Source organism: Eumetopias jubatus, unplaced genomic scaffold (genome assembly GCF_037043125.1).
Source record: "Eumetopias jubatus isolate StellerSeaLion01/CBP00866 unplaced genomic scaffold, mEumJub1_p1.0 scaffold_8, whole genome shotgun sequence".
Lineage (NCBI taxonomy): Eukaryota > Metazoa > Chordata > Mammalia > Carnivora > Otariidae > Eumetopias > Eumetopias jubatus.
The window spans coordinates 116070892-116083570 of NW_028274814.1; the positions used below are offsets into that span (position 1 = coordinate 116070892).

Genomic DNA, 12679 nt, shown 5'->3' on the forward strand with positions numbered 1-12679 from the left:
TGAAGCCTGAGTAGACTTTCCCCAAAGGACCAGGGAGTGGAAGGCATTTTAGGGGATCCAGCATAGTGAGCTAGGGCTGAGGGAGCAGCTGGTTGGATCGAAGCCCTAGAGTGCCCTGGCTCTGGGAGGAAGGACGGGCATGGGGGCTTGGGTGGGGCCAGGATGTGAAGGGCTCTGAGTTTGGACTTCATATTAGTGGGTGCTGGAAACCCATTAAAGGATTTTCAGCAGAGGACACGATCATGTTTGTGTTTTCAAAAGATCATCCTGATGGCAGAGTCCAGCATGAACCGCACTAACCTGAGCACCAGCTTTATCAGACTTCCCAACCGTCCACCTTCCAGCCTCCACTGTCTCCTGGTCTGTCTCGTAACGAACGAGCTTATCTCCTGTCTCGTCCTGAGTCATCTACTTGGCCACTCTTCCTCCACCTCCCTGCCTCTCCCAGCGCCACCATGGGGCTCCACTTGCTCTGGTCCTAGTCACATAATGGAACCGGGGTTGGGTCCTCTTCAGAAAACGGGTTGTGCGGGAAAGACCAAGCTTCTTTATCGTCCCTTGCTGTCATGCCTCACTCTGCACAGGGAGTGCATAGGGTAAGGCTGTACGGATCATAATCAGCAGGCATGTTAACGACAAGGTGTCTACGGTTCCCCTTGATGATTTGTGTAAACCTGACACCTGCCCATATTCTTCTCCAGGTTTCTTCCATGTAGACACGTGGAAAACCTTCAAGGAAGCCCCAGCCGGCAGCAGCTGGTAGATCATTCCTTGACCCGGCCTGACGACAGGGCTCTGGCCAGTCCCACTGTCAGCCTTCCTGAAAGGGTGGCGGTAACAGAAGGGGATTTTGAATACAAGGGAGAAAAACTGAGATGTGACTGCTAAACATATTTGTCCCCAGCACTCCAGAGGAACTAGCAACAACGACCACAATAACAACAACAACAACAAAAGGAGTTAAATGATTTGCTTACGGCCACATCCAGTTCCTTACACTGCTCTCCTGTGTCGGGGTCTGCCTCCCCTCTCTCCTCCAAGAGACACTCCCTCCTCAAGCCTCCCCAGCCATTTTTTAGCTCTAAGGGCCCTAGGCTGTGACTGCCCAAAAACTTGGCCAAGGCAACCCCTGGGGCATGGTAAGCCATAACCACACTCTCGTGAGGTCTGCGTTCCCGCGGCCCGGTCTGTCCTGCTGAGGGGCGGGCCGTATGCAGCAGAGACGCCCACCGAGGCAGTAGAGGAGCCCCCTGGGGTATGCCCACTGACCCTTCAGGACACAGTTGCAGTGCGCCTCCCCCGAGAAGCCTGCCCCAACCCCAGGCGCACTCTGCGTGGACGGGGGGCGGGGGGCGTGCTCACCCTACACCCGATGCTGTGCCCTGCGTGCCGTGCCTGTTCCAGGTAGTCCCCCTGCTGCCCTGTGAAGTCAGCACTGGGACAATACCCACGTTAGGGATGAGGAAACAGCCTTAGGTTGTGTATTCCTTTTCCACTGCTGCTGTAACGGATGGTCACAACCTTAGGGGCTTAAAACAGCATATGTTTAGTATCTTACAGTTCGGGAAGCCGGAAATCTGTAGTGGGTCTCACTGGGCTACGGTCAAGGTGTTGAAGGGGCCGTGTTTCTTCGGGAGGCTGCAGGGAGACTGCATGTCCTTGTCTTTTCTAGCCTCCAGAGACAGCCTGCCCCCTTAGCCCGTGGCTGCTGCTTGCATCTTCGAAGTCGGCAGTGAGGCACCTTCACATCTCTCGGGCTCTGAATTCTATTTCCATCGTCAGGTCCTCTTCTCTGACTCTGACCCTCCTGCAGAGCATCTACGACAGTTTCCCCATCTTGAGATCCTTAATCACATCTGCAAAGTCTTTTAGCCGTGTGAGGGAACATAAGCCCAGGTCCCAGGGAAGGGAGACATGGGTATTTTTGGGGACCGTTACTCTGCCGATGTCGGGTTGCACAGGTAGTGGAATCTAGCTCGAACTCGCAAGCCAGCGCCTTCACCCCCCACTGTAGGGAAAGGGAAGAGGAACGAGGAAGAGATATCATCCCTTGTGGCAGGGGCAGTAGAGAGAAGAGCCTGATCTAAATGGACCCTTGGCGGATGACTGTCTATGCCTAAGAAAGATGATGGGACTCAGAGCCAACCTGACTTGTAGAAAGACTTCCACCTTGAAAGTGTAAGCATCCATGCTTTCAGTTAACAGGTATCTATCGAGACCCTAGCGTGTGGCCGGCGCTGTTCTAAGCACTAGGATTCTGCAGCAGTGAACAGCACAGCCCTAAATCTTTACCCTCGTGGAGGTCCTTCTAATGGGGTGTTCAATTCCTAAGGCTGCTCTAGCCAATGACCACAATGTCAGTGGCTTACAACAACACAGATGTATTCCCTCACAGTTCTGGAGGCTAGAAATCCACAAGGCTCTAGGGGAGAGTGCTCCCTCTCTTCTTCCAGCTTTAGGGGCTCCTGGTCTTTCAGGCTTGTAGCAGCAGAACTGTGAGCCCCACCTCTCTCATGACGTGGGCTTTTCCCCTTTGTGCCTCCAAATCTCCTTCTCCTTTCTCTTTTCCAGACACCAGGCACTGGATACCTTAAATCCAGGAGGATCTCCTCTTGAGGTCCTTGCATTACATCTGCACAGACCGTCTTTCCAAACAAGGTCACCTTCTGAGGTTCTAGGTGGACATGAATGTTGAGGGAGCATTGTTCAACTCACCACATGGGGGAAGAGGGACCATGTAAGCATAAAGAAATAGCATGTCAGATGGTGATCAGTGTTCTGAAGAAAAATACAGCAGAGGATGGGGCTAAGGGGTGCTGGCTGGAGGCCCCAGAGGTTGCAGTTTGAACCGGAGTGGTTCCTGAAGGCCTCACAGAGCACGTCTGAGCCAAGACCCGAAGGAGCACATTCAGCTCTGGAGATGTACCCCTTCGTGGGTTATGGCCAGCCCTAACTGAGTGGCCCAGAAGACAGTTTGAGACAGAAAATGCTTCCCATTCTGCCTTCATTCCTCCTTTCCTTCCAATCCGGGATGTGTCCTTGTGCTTGCAGCCTGGACAGTGATGCTCCTTGATGGTCCAGCGTGGCTTCAGTGACAGTGATCATGGTAATCATGGAATTTGGGGGCGGCCCCATCCTTCTTGGGTGAGGACCCCATTGTGCCGACTAATTGTGTAGAAGCAAGTAGGACAACCATCTGTGGGGAGGAAGCAGTGGGGAGCAAAGAGGAATACACTCTTCGGACCTCGGGGCACTCCTGAATTACCCTGGCCGAAGCCCAGCCCATGTACCTGGGTTAGCCAGAATGCTGAAAGGGGTTTGGGGACCTTCTAACAGTGGAGACAGGTTTCGGGTGAGCCAAGATCCCCCGGGTTGTTCTGCATCTGTATCCACTGTTAGGAGCTGTGAACAAATCCTACTTCTTTCAAAGCAGAAGGAGGAGAGGGGGCGAAATCATGGAGGGGCAGAGCTCTTGGTACCCCGAGAGCTGGTAGAGGTCGACACAGGAAGAAGGCTCACCTCACTCAGAAGCCAGTTTTGTTTGAAAGCACTGGCCGCCGAGGTCCTCCGAGCGCAGCATCCAAACTGCTTACCTGCACCATCTTGTTAATTGATGTTCCCTGACTTGGAACAAGTACCATTAGGAACGCCCCTTTTAGTAAATACATGTTTTAATGGAATAGATTTTTTTGAAATGACCTTATCTCAGGCAGCAGGCACTTTCATAAGTATGTATTGATTGGCTTTTAAACATTCCTCAAATGTTTTCACTTGTCTTTGTGACCTAGAAGATGTCCTGTTCCCAGCACCTTCTCCACCTTCAAACACAATGTTCCCATCTTCTTTGGAAGCCTTCCAGGCAGCCTTTCATGTTTTTGCTTTTGTAACATTTTGTAAAGCTTAGGCACTTATGTTCTGCTGTATAGAGAGGGGACTGTTTCTGATAGGCTAAGCGGGCATTCAGTATTGCTCTCAGGAAGATGGGCCACCTGCTTTCCTGGTGGGGAGATGGAGGCCCAGAGTGGGGAAGGCCTGTGTCCCCAGCTGCACAGGGCATGTGGAGAAGAGCAGCTTTGAATCCAGATCATCTTGACTCAAAAGGCTTCGTTTTCCCATGTTTATTTCCATCTTACATATTTTAAAAACACCTCCCTTAAATTCTTCAGCTCATGGTTTATGTTTGGAAGCAAAAACCACCAGCTTCAGTAAGCTCATCACCCACAAAAGAACCACATGGGGTGAAGGCTACAAATCCCTTTTGTGTGAGTGTTTCAGTCTGTAAATGTGTTTTATGTGCGCTAAATAACTCTGAGTTTCAAGACAAAGGCTGGTTTTCCACCATGCCAGTTAACAGGCCAGCCCAGTGAACAAAAATCAATGAAACAACTTATGCTGGTATCATGGAGACATAGTCAAGAATTTTAGTCGCTTTGAAATTGAATTCCTAATCCAATTCAGCTAACGCTTGTTGGATACGGGCTGTGGGTCAGGCCCTGAACTAGGCCCTTGGGGAAGAGAGATGAATGAGGCTCTGCCCTGGAGAATCTCACAGGTTACGGTGTGAAGCATACACCAAGCAAATACTGTCCATACACCATGGAAAGTGCTTCTAGCTGGTGCTCAAGGTGTGGGGAGGCCCTAGAGAGCCCTTTAGTCTTGGGAGGAAGGCATGTTGTGATTGAGAATCCTCCAAGAAGCCTTGAACTTGGTCTGCCTCCTTACGGAGGAAAGGTACACTGCATGTTGACCCAGCATGTGCGAGCAATGCCCGTGGGCAGTCTGATGCGCCTTATTGCCAGGATCCCTGTCTCGTCACTACCATTTTGTGTGTGTGTAGCTTATGTCACCCCAATTTTTCCCTAAAGTCTGTTTCACTTGCCTGAGTAATAAGTATCACAACAACCACTACTATTTACTGAGGCATTATTGTAAGCCTCGGTTAAATAGATGCACATTTTGCTAACAACTCCATGAGGTAGAAACCATTAATATCTGCATTTCTGCAGATGGACAGCCTGAGACACAGAGAGGGCACGTGACTTGCCCAATGTCACAGGCTTATAATTGACAGAAGCACTCTTCCCTTTGTTTACTAGCCAGTCTGGTCTTCAATCAGTTCCTTGCAGAGAACAGAGTTCCAAGCTTTATGTGAACTCAGGGTCCTCGCACATGCTGCCCCTTCTCCCTAGAATGCTGTTCTGGTTATTTTTTGATGTGGCTCAATGGTTTTCATCCTAGAACTCTTGAGCTGAAATGTCACCTTTCTTGACCAATCTAAAGTAATTCCTCCGTGCTACGTTTTTGGTTTTTGCAGAAGACTTACCTTAATTTGAAATTATTTGATATTATTGTTTATTTGGTTTATGTCTGTATGTCTCACTGGAATGTAAGCTTATTAACAGGGGGACTTTAACTGGTTTATACTTTGATATGTCCACAGTGCCTACTATGGTGTTTGGTGTCTGGTGGCACTCAGTAAATATTTGTGGTGTGAATGCCAAATATGACACTAGGTCCTGGGGCTTGCCAAGGTGAATGAGGTGGGTCTTTCCCTTGGGGTAACTGCAGTCTGCTGGGAGAGACAGGCAATCAGCAGCTAATGCGATATGCTGTCTACACCTGGAGCACACGTAAGGTGCCACAGGGACACAGAGGAGGGAGCTACTGCTTTGCCTGGAGCTTGGGCAGACATCATGGAGGAAGTAACATTGAACTCGCCTTAACCAAGGAACACAATTTCACCAAGTATACTGCAGGCGCAAGGGCCCTCTGGGCACCGTGGGAACAGCATATGCTAGGAAGAGCCAGGCATGTTTGCACTGCATGTGTTAATCACATAGACAGACTCATCAATCCACAGTTGCCTAGGGATGAGTTTGTAGAAGAAGGCAGGAGCTAGATCATAGTGCCAGGGTAGAGACATGACCATGGAAACGTGTGGTCTAGGCTTCTGGTCATAAAAGACACATGGGTGGAGGAGTTTGGTGCAGGCAAAAGGGTGCCATTGAAGGTTTTGAAGTGGGAAGTGCTATGAGCAGCTCTGTGCTTGAGAATAGCCTAGATGTCTGTATGGGGGCTGACTGGAGGCACTGGAGGTGGGAAGGCCGGAGCCCAGCTACAAGGTGATGGACGAGAGTGAAATGCAGGAGATAACATAGAGGGATGCTTAGAATTAATAGGTCATTATCAACTGAATATGAGAGTTGAGAAAAGAAGCCAAGGAAGGCCCAAAGTTTTCTAATTTGATCCACTATTTGAATTACTGCTCATTAGCCAAGTTCAGGCAGTGTTTCCCAGTGTGCATGACTAGACTGTCTAAAAATGTTGGAAGATGTTGCATCATTCATTCCTGTCTTGGAAAGTTGCAAGGTACGCCAGCATAGTCAAGGCTCTGAGAAGTCCTGCAGCAGAGAAATTAGTTTAATTTTATTTGCCCAGTGTCTCCCAAACCTCTTCGCAACAGAACCCTACTTTAACACTAACACCCCCCTCCCCAAACAACCCAAAGAGCACTGTTGTTTTCTGAGAAGTGACTAAAAGCTATATTTTCCTATATGACCCGCGCTCAGGGAGGACCTGTTGACTTTTATCTTGGCATTTATGATGCCGCTCTCCTGGCAAGCCTTTGGAAACTTTTAGGAATTTGGCACAGGAGTAAAGACTGCCGAGGTTCATGCTGTGCCACCTGATCGCTCCGCCTCACAGTTTCCTCATCCTTGCAGTGGAGCCAATAATAATAATGTCTACTTCCCGAGGTGGTTGTGAGGATCAATGAGTTAATTTTCAGAAAGCCTGAGGAGCAGTGGCTGGCCTGTGGGAAAGGCTCAGTAAGCGTTAGCTTTTGTGCGAGGCCATAGAGACGTGGAAATGTGAGCTACCCTGACTGGTTTTTGTGTCCCAGGCCCTCCACTTGCTAACTCTGTGACCTTGGGAAAGCCATATGGTGCCTTTCTGCACCTCAGTTTCCCCCATCTATAAAGCAGAGACAATGATCATTCTTACTTCATAGGTTTGTTATGAAGAATAAATGAATCTCATCATGTGAAAGAAGGTGGCCCTGGCATGTGAGATGGTTTCATTTAAAAAAAAAAAAAAAGTCCTCTAATTTGCCTCTGGAATTAGCATAATTTTATCATGTAGATTGACTTTTGGCTCCAGTGACGAAGGTCCAATTTTTCAGCTTCCCTAGCATGTTATTTTGATCTGGTATTTTGTCATCCCCCCTTCCTGACCCCAGAGCCCTTGGATTCAGGGTGTAGTTTGCCATAGGGACATCCTGTTCTCTTCTATTCGGTCGAGTTTGGTTTCTTCATCTCTTGGACTGACAATGTCAACAAAAGCACCCCCCTTTCCTAAAAATGTAGGCATTTGCTTGAAATCCCTTAGCAGAAGACCTTGGGATGCTCTTATAGCGAGACATTTCCCCCCAGTATGGACACAGCCTCCTGTTCCCCAAGAGAGAGAGGCTGAATCGTTTCCTTGTTAAAAGTTTTCTGATATTATATCAGTATAGAATGTTTGGAATAGGTCACACCAACCCCATGTTCAAGCCAATTACCTGATATTTAGTTATCAGTTTCTTTCAGGGACTATCTGCTCTTGGTGAACAATTAGATTAGGGGATGCTAATGAAATTCGAGCGGCAGGAAGTAGAAGTTATATTTCTGAGTTCAGAGTTTCTATTTCAAGTTTGAGTAAGTGGGCTTTTTGAGGATGGAGGCAGGGAGGATACCTCCTCCCCCCGCACTGCCCCTTCTGGAACCTGCCGGGCGCCTGTTGGTTCTGAGTGTGAAGTTTGAGGTCGACTCGATTCCCCTGGGCGCTGCAGGTGGCAGGACAGAGTCCTAGGCTGTCTCCAGAGGAAGGGCCATGACACTGTGTTGTAGATTTTGACCTTCGGAGTGGGTGCCAGGGATCCAGCAGAGATATCAGGTGTAGTAGGTTCCTCAGGGACAGGCAGAAGTCCTCCAGGGGCTTACGTGCTTTTTGCCAACGTTCCTATTAGCAGCTTCCGTTTTAGATCAGCCAGAGTGAGGGTGATAATGTTGGAGTCACTGAAGTTATGGGTTAGTTTACATGTTGATGTGGGATTTCTTCTTCTTTTTTTGATTGGAAGGAGGCCAAATCAGAGAAAAGAGATCACCCTACGGAGGGGCTCCCGGCAAGGAATCCAGTTGGCCCCATCCGAGCCTGGGGGTCTCTCTGACCTCAGGCCAGGACACTGGGCCCTGCAACACAAGAAAAACTTCCCTCCTAAATTCTGTTAGGATTTTGGATAATTTTTGCACAGTAATAAGCACTGAGTTGCTCTTTGGGCTTCTCAAAAGGGAAAAGTTAACTCAAAGATTGTAAACTTAAGTATTCCAGCATGTTGCTGACTTAGGTGGATAGTCATACCTCAAACAGTAGGTGAGAAAGGGCTTCCATTGTCCCAGGCTGTCAAATACTAATGACAGAAGAGCTCACTCACGTGCCAAAATTCACTTTTATCCTAGTTTTTCAGTGCTTTAATGTCTGTCACTTATATTTTAAAACTCATATTTACGAATACTACTCTAACTTCGGTGACACTGAATTGTGGGATTGAAGCTTTTTGCTTATTGTAGTATTTATTGTACTACTTAATTCAGTAAATATATAAAAGTGACTTCAATTTATTTTTATATTATTTTACATGTTTTTACGAACAGTCTTGTATGTGAAATTTACCTTGGTAACTGAGATGTCACTCTAAGGACCAATAAAGTCTCACTGAACAAGGAAAAAAAAGAGAGAGAGAGAGATCCTGGCCCTAATAGAGTCAGATTCCAAAGTCCCCTAGCCCAGCCCACAGGCATTTTACCTGCCTGGGAACTTCAGTTCCTTTTCAGAGGTGGGTCTCCCTGTTCTTTATGTTGGCATGAAAACAATTAATAATTTAAATCCTGCCCATTAAAAAACCAGAAATAATGTATAAATATAATAGTGTAGTAATAAATTCAAAAGTCGATCCCGCTGGGCACTGTTCCCAGACTACCAGCTGAGCAGAAACACAAATAAGTAAAATAGAAGAAAAACTGCTATATAATGCAAATGGCTGCAATCTCATTGTTTCCTGCTACTCTTTACTGCAAATATATACCGTTGAAGTTACATTACGGATAAATAGGTTTTGTGGGCTAACCTGGAGACCTAATCACTGTTTTTGTAACATTTCTATGGGGAGAAAAGTGTATTCCATATTACAAACAGATGGGTAGCAAGTAAATTGGGGGTTGCATAATAGGTTTGTAAATTGGGAGCCTCCTGGGATTTTAACCTGTAGATGGATGTTTTGTATTCAGGGCTAGTGATAGATGAAAATCAGAGGCCTCTCAGAATCCCCCCTCCCCCTCAAGTCCTTGCTGTCCTTTCAACCTCGAGAGACTGTGTCTCTGGGCTGCTCATCCTGGCCCAGCCCTACCCTCCCCAACCCCTGCTGAGGCCCCAGGAAGCCAGGAGGAACCCTGAATGTCTTTACCCTTTCACACCTTATTAAGTGGGTAGTTAGGGTTCATAGGAGGCCTCGCAGCAGGGTGGCCAAGTGGGTGGCTCTGTAGGCAGACTTCTGTCACTTGTGGCTGTGTGACGTTGGCCTGTTATTGCCCTTCTCTGAGCCTCTGTTTCGTGCCTATAGAATGAGGTGGTTGGGAGAACTGACGGAGTGCCACCTGTAAGCGCGCAGACCAGAGCCTAGGATGGGGCAGTGCTCCCTCCTTGCACGTGCATGCTGAGCTAGTTACTCAGGGATATTTGAGTTTAGCCAGATTTCTGTGAACTCGGGAAGCAAACCTATACTATGAAAATACTTTCTGAACTCCAAACAGCAAACTTGGAAACAAGGGCCTGGAAACTTTCTGTTCAGGAGCTCAAGCCTGGATAGGTTTTGAACATACTTTTTCGTGAGCTGGGGGTGGGGGGGAGGGCATGGTCCATGTACTTACATAGTTGAGCAGACAACATCAAAGTCGGTTATTGTTTTGAATAGATTAGGCTTTACAGCAGATTTCATAGAAACTAATAAGAACAAGCTTCTTAACTAGTTTTTTTCACTAAAGTATCTCCACATACTGTGTTTTTCACCTAAGGAAAATGGTTTTGTTTTCTGTTTTTTTTTTTTTTAATTTTTGGTTTGGGTTTTGTTTTGTGTTCTTCAGACAGTCTTTTCTTTGCATTTGAGCAGGTTCAATTTCCTGATTTGCAAATAGGCGAGTGCCTACATATTGGCCTTATGGTGTAGGCATGAGATCAGCTGGAAATAAGGACTTGGAAAAAGAAAATAGTGATTAGACGTCTTAGGGCTTTTGGGTAGACCCTCAGTAGAGGATGGGGTCGTAGCCGTATCCACAGAGGAAGGGAAGCAAATCTATCGCTTGCTGTTCTCTCCAGAATGTGCTCATTCTAATCCGAATCCAATTTTCCTCTTGTCTGTGGCCTGAAGAAATTGAAATGAAGCCACTTAGATCAGCCGACCTGAGAGCACCTCACTGAGGATCAGCCTCACCGAGAGTTGTGTTCGACCATGAGATTTTAATTTCATTTGGACAAAGGCTTAAGTGTCTATGCCACCTGACCATTGATTTTGTGATACATAGGAGTTAGAATGATAGCTTTCGGAAGGGATAATTTCGAAACAACTGCTTTTATTTTACTAAAATGTGGGGGCTATAAGATCTGTTCCCCCTCCTTAGGAAATCTGAATGTGCGGATAACATGCTGTCATGAAGACTTTATAATCTGCAATATTGGAGAAGTAATAAGATGCTGTTGTTGGTTGACCATCTGGTTGTACATTCTTGGTGTCACGGTTTGCTGTTTTATTTTTTTAAATTTATTTTTACTGGTGAGAAGCAAGAAATGGGAGTTTAGAAATTTCAGAGGTGTTTTAGAAGCAAGAAATTCATGTTTAGTTGCTTAACATGGTTAGATTTTGTTTCTACCTTGTACAAAATAGGAAGTAAAAGGTTCGCTATATATGTTTTTTTTTTCCCTAAAAGATAAACTGAAAACTTCTAATCGGCTCCCTCTCTGGCCCCAGATTTGAACTTTTAGCTTACATTAAAAACAGTCTCTTTATCATAAGTAGGAATTAAACATATATTAGAAGAAAACTTTAGAAAGAAAAATCACCCACAGAAAGGACCTATAGAGATTTCATATTTCATCCATCCATTCAAAAATATTTATTGAAACCCTAGTATTTGCATATCATGCTGCCAGACACTGAGGGATTTGCTGAAGAAATCTTAAAGACATTCTCCCTTCCTTTGAGGAGCTTAGAGCTTCCTTGGGTGGGGGAGAAATGACACCGACATATGAAACACTTAAGTTGTAATTCAACACAGCATATGATTAAATACCAAAATGTGTGGTTCCGACAAGAAATGCTATAGGAGTTCAGCAAAGGGGGTGATAACTCAGTGGCACTACTGTGTTCTGCCTGCAAATTGGCAAATTGCAGCAGTATTTGTGTGAAGTATTTTACACTTGTTTTTTTGGCAGCCTTAGGCCTTGACTTCCAGGCAGCATTAAGAGCCCACGACAATATTTGTACTCCATTCGCTCTAGAACTGGCTTTGTTGTTGTTTTTTGTTTTGTTTTTCAAATAGACAGAGGGAGCATCTTATTCAAACCAGAGTGCCCGAGAGAGGCCGGTAGTTTTGACAGTCGTAATCTCTTTCAAATCCAGAATAAGGAACCAACTTCGTCATCCTGTTTTTCAATCCAGCCGCACTCGTCCGTCTGTGGCCGACTCTCCCTGACACCGACAGGCGGTTTAATTTGAACTTAATGTCCGTGACGGATGAGCTAGCCATAAAGGGTCGGATGAATTGATGGCTTTGGAAAACTGCAGATGAAAATCCCCACGGTCAGGACGTTGGAAAAGGAGCCCACACAGATGTAGGGGAGTTTGGACACAGATGTGCTCCTAGCAAACAGGGTTCCCCAGCACTTGCTCAAAGCACTGTGCCCGAGGATGATGTTTAATGAAACTCACCAGCTTCCTGTTCTATTTTGGTCATATTCAAATTAGCACAGAGCTCAAAAACGAAGCCATGGGGCCTACATTCTTACAAATTGAAAAAAGGAGAGAAGAGGAAGAAGAGGAAGTAAAAATGTTTGTGAAGTCAGATACTCTTTCGGGGCCCACATCCCGCCCCACTCTGACCCTTTGAGGGACTCCCCACAGATGCATGCCTTTATCACTTCATTGCTTTTCAATCTTGTGATTAATGAATTTTCCACTTCTTTTCAAACTTACTGTCACTGGTTCTCCTCTACCCCTCCATTTTAACCTCAGGCCTTGAGGAGGCATAGGTAACAGATATTTTGGTCTCCTTGATATCATCCAGTGGAATGTTTGTGGAGTTCAACACCTTTGAGAATACCATGGCCCTTGCTGTTCATTCTTTTTGTCGGGTTGCTGGCCCTTCCGGTGAGGCAGGAGTTCCCAAGTTAGGGTGACCTAGAGTGGCCAAGACATCCAGCAGAGGAGCGCTCTCCTCCTTTAGCTCCTGGTCATGTTTACTAGAGGAATTGGCCCCGGCCACAGCTTAAGATTTATTTGGGACATCTTCTGCACTGACAGACTTGGGAAAGTGGCCCTGGAAAGTGTTGCACCCATATCTTTTGATATAATTGGGTGTCTGTCTAAATAAAT

At 46.5% G+C, this 12679-nt stretch overlaps 1 protein-coding gene across 2 annotated transcripts in view; it reads left to right on the forward strand.

Annotated features, from left to right (window-relative positions):
* The window catches only part of PLXNC1 (plexin C1), a 144388-nt gene that overhangs the window by 41914 nt on the left and 89795 nt on the right, over window positions 1-12679 (forward strand). The window lies entirely within an intron of this gene.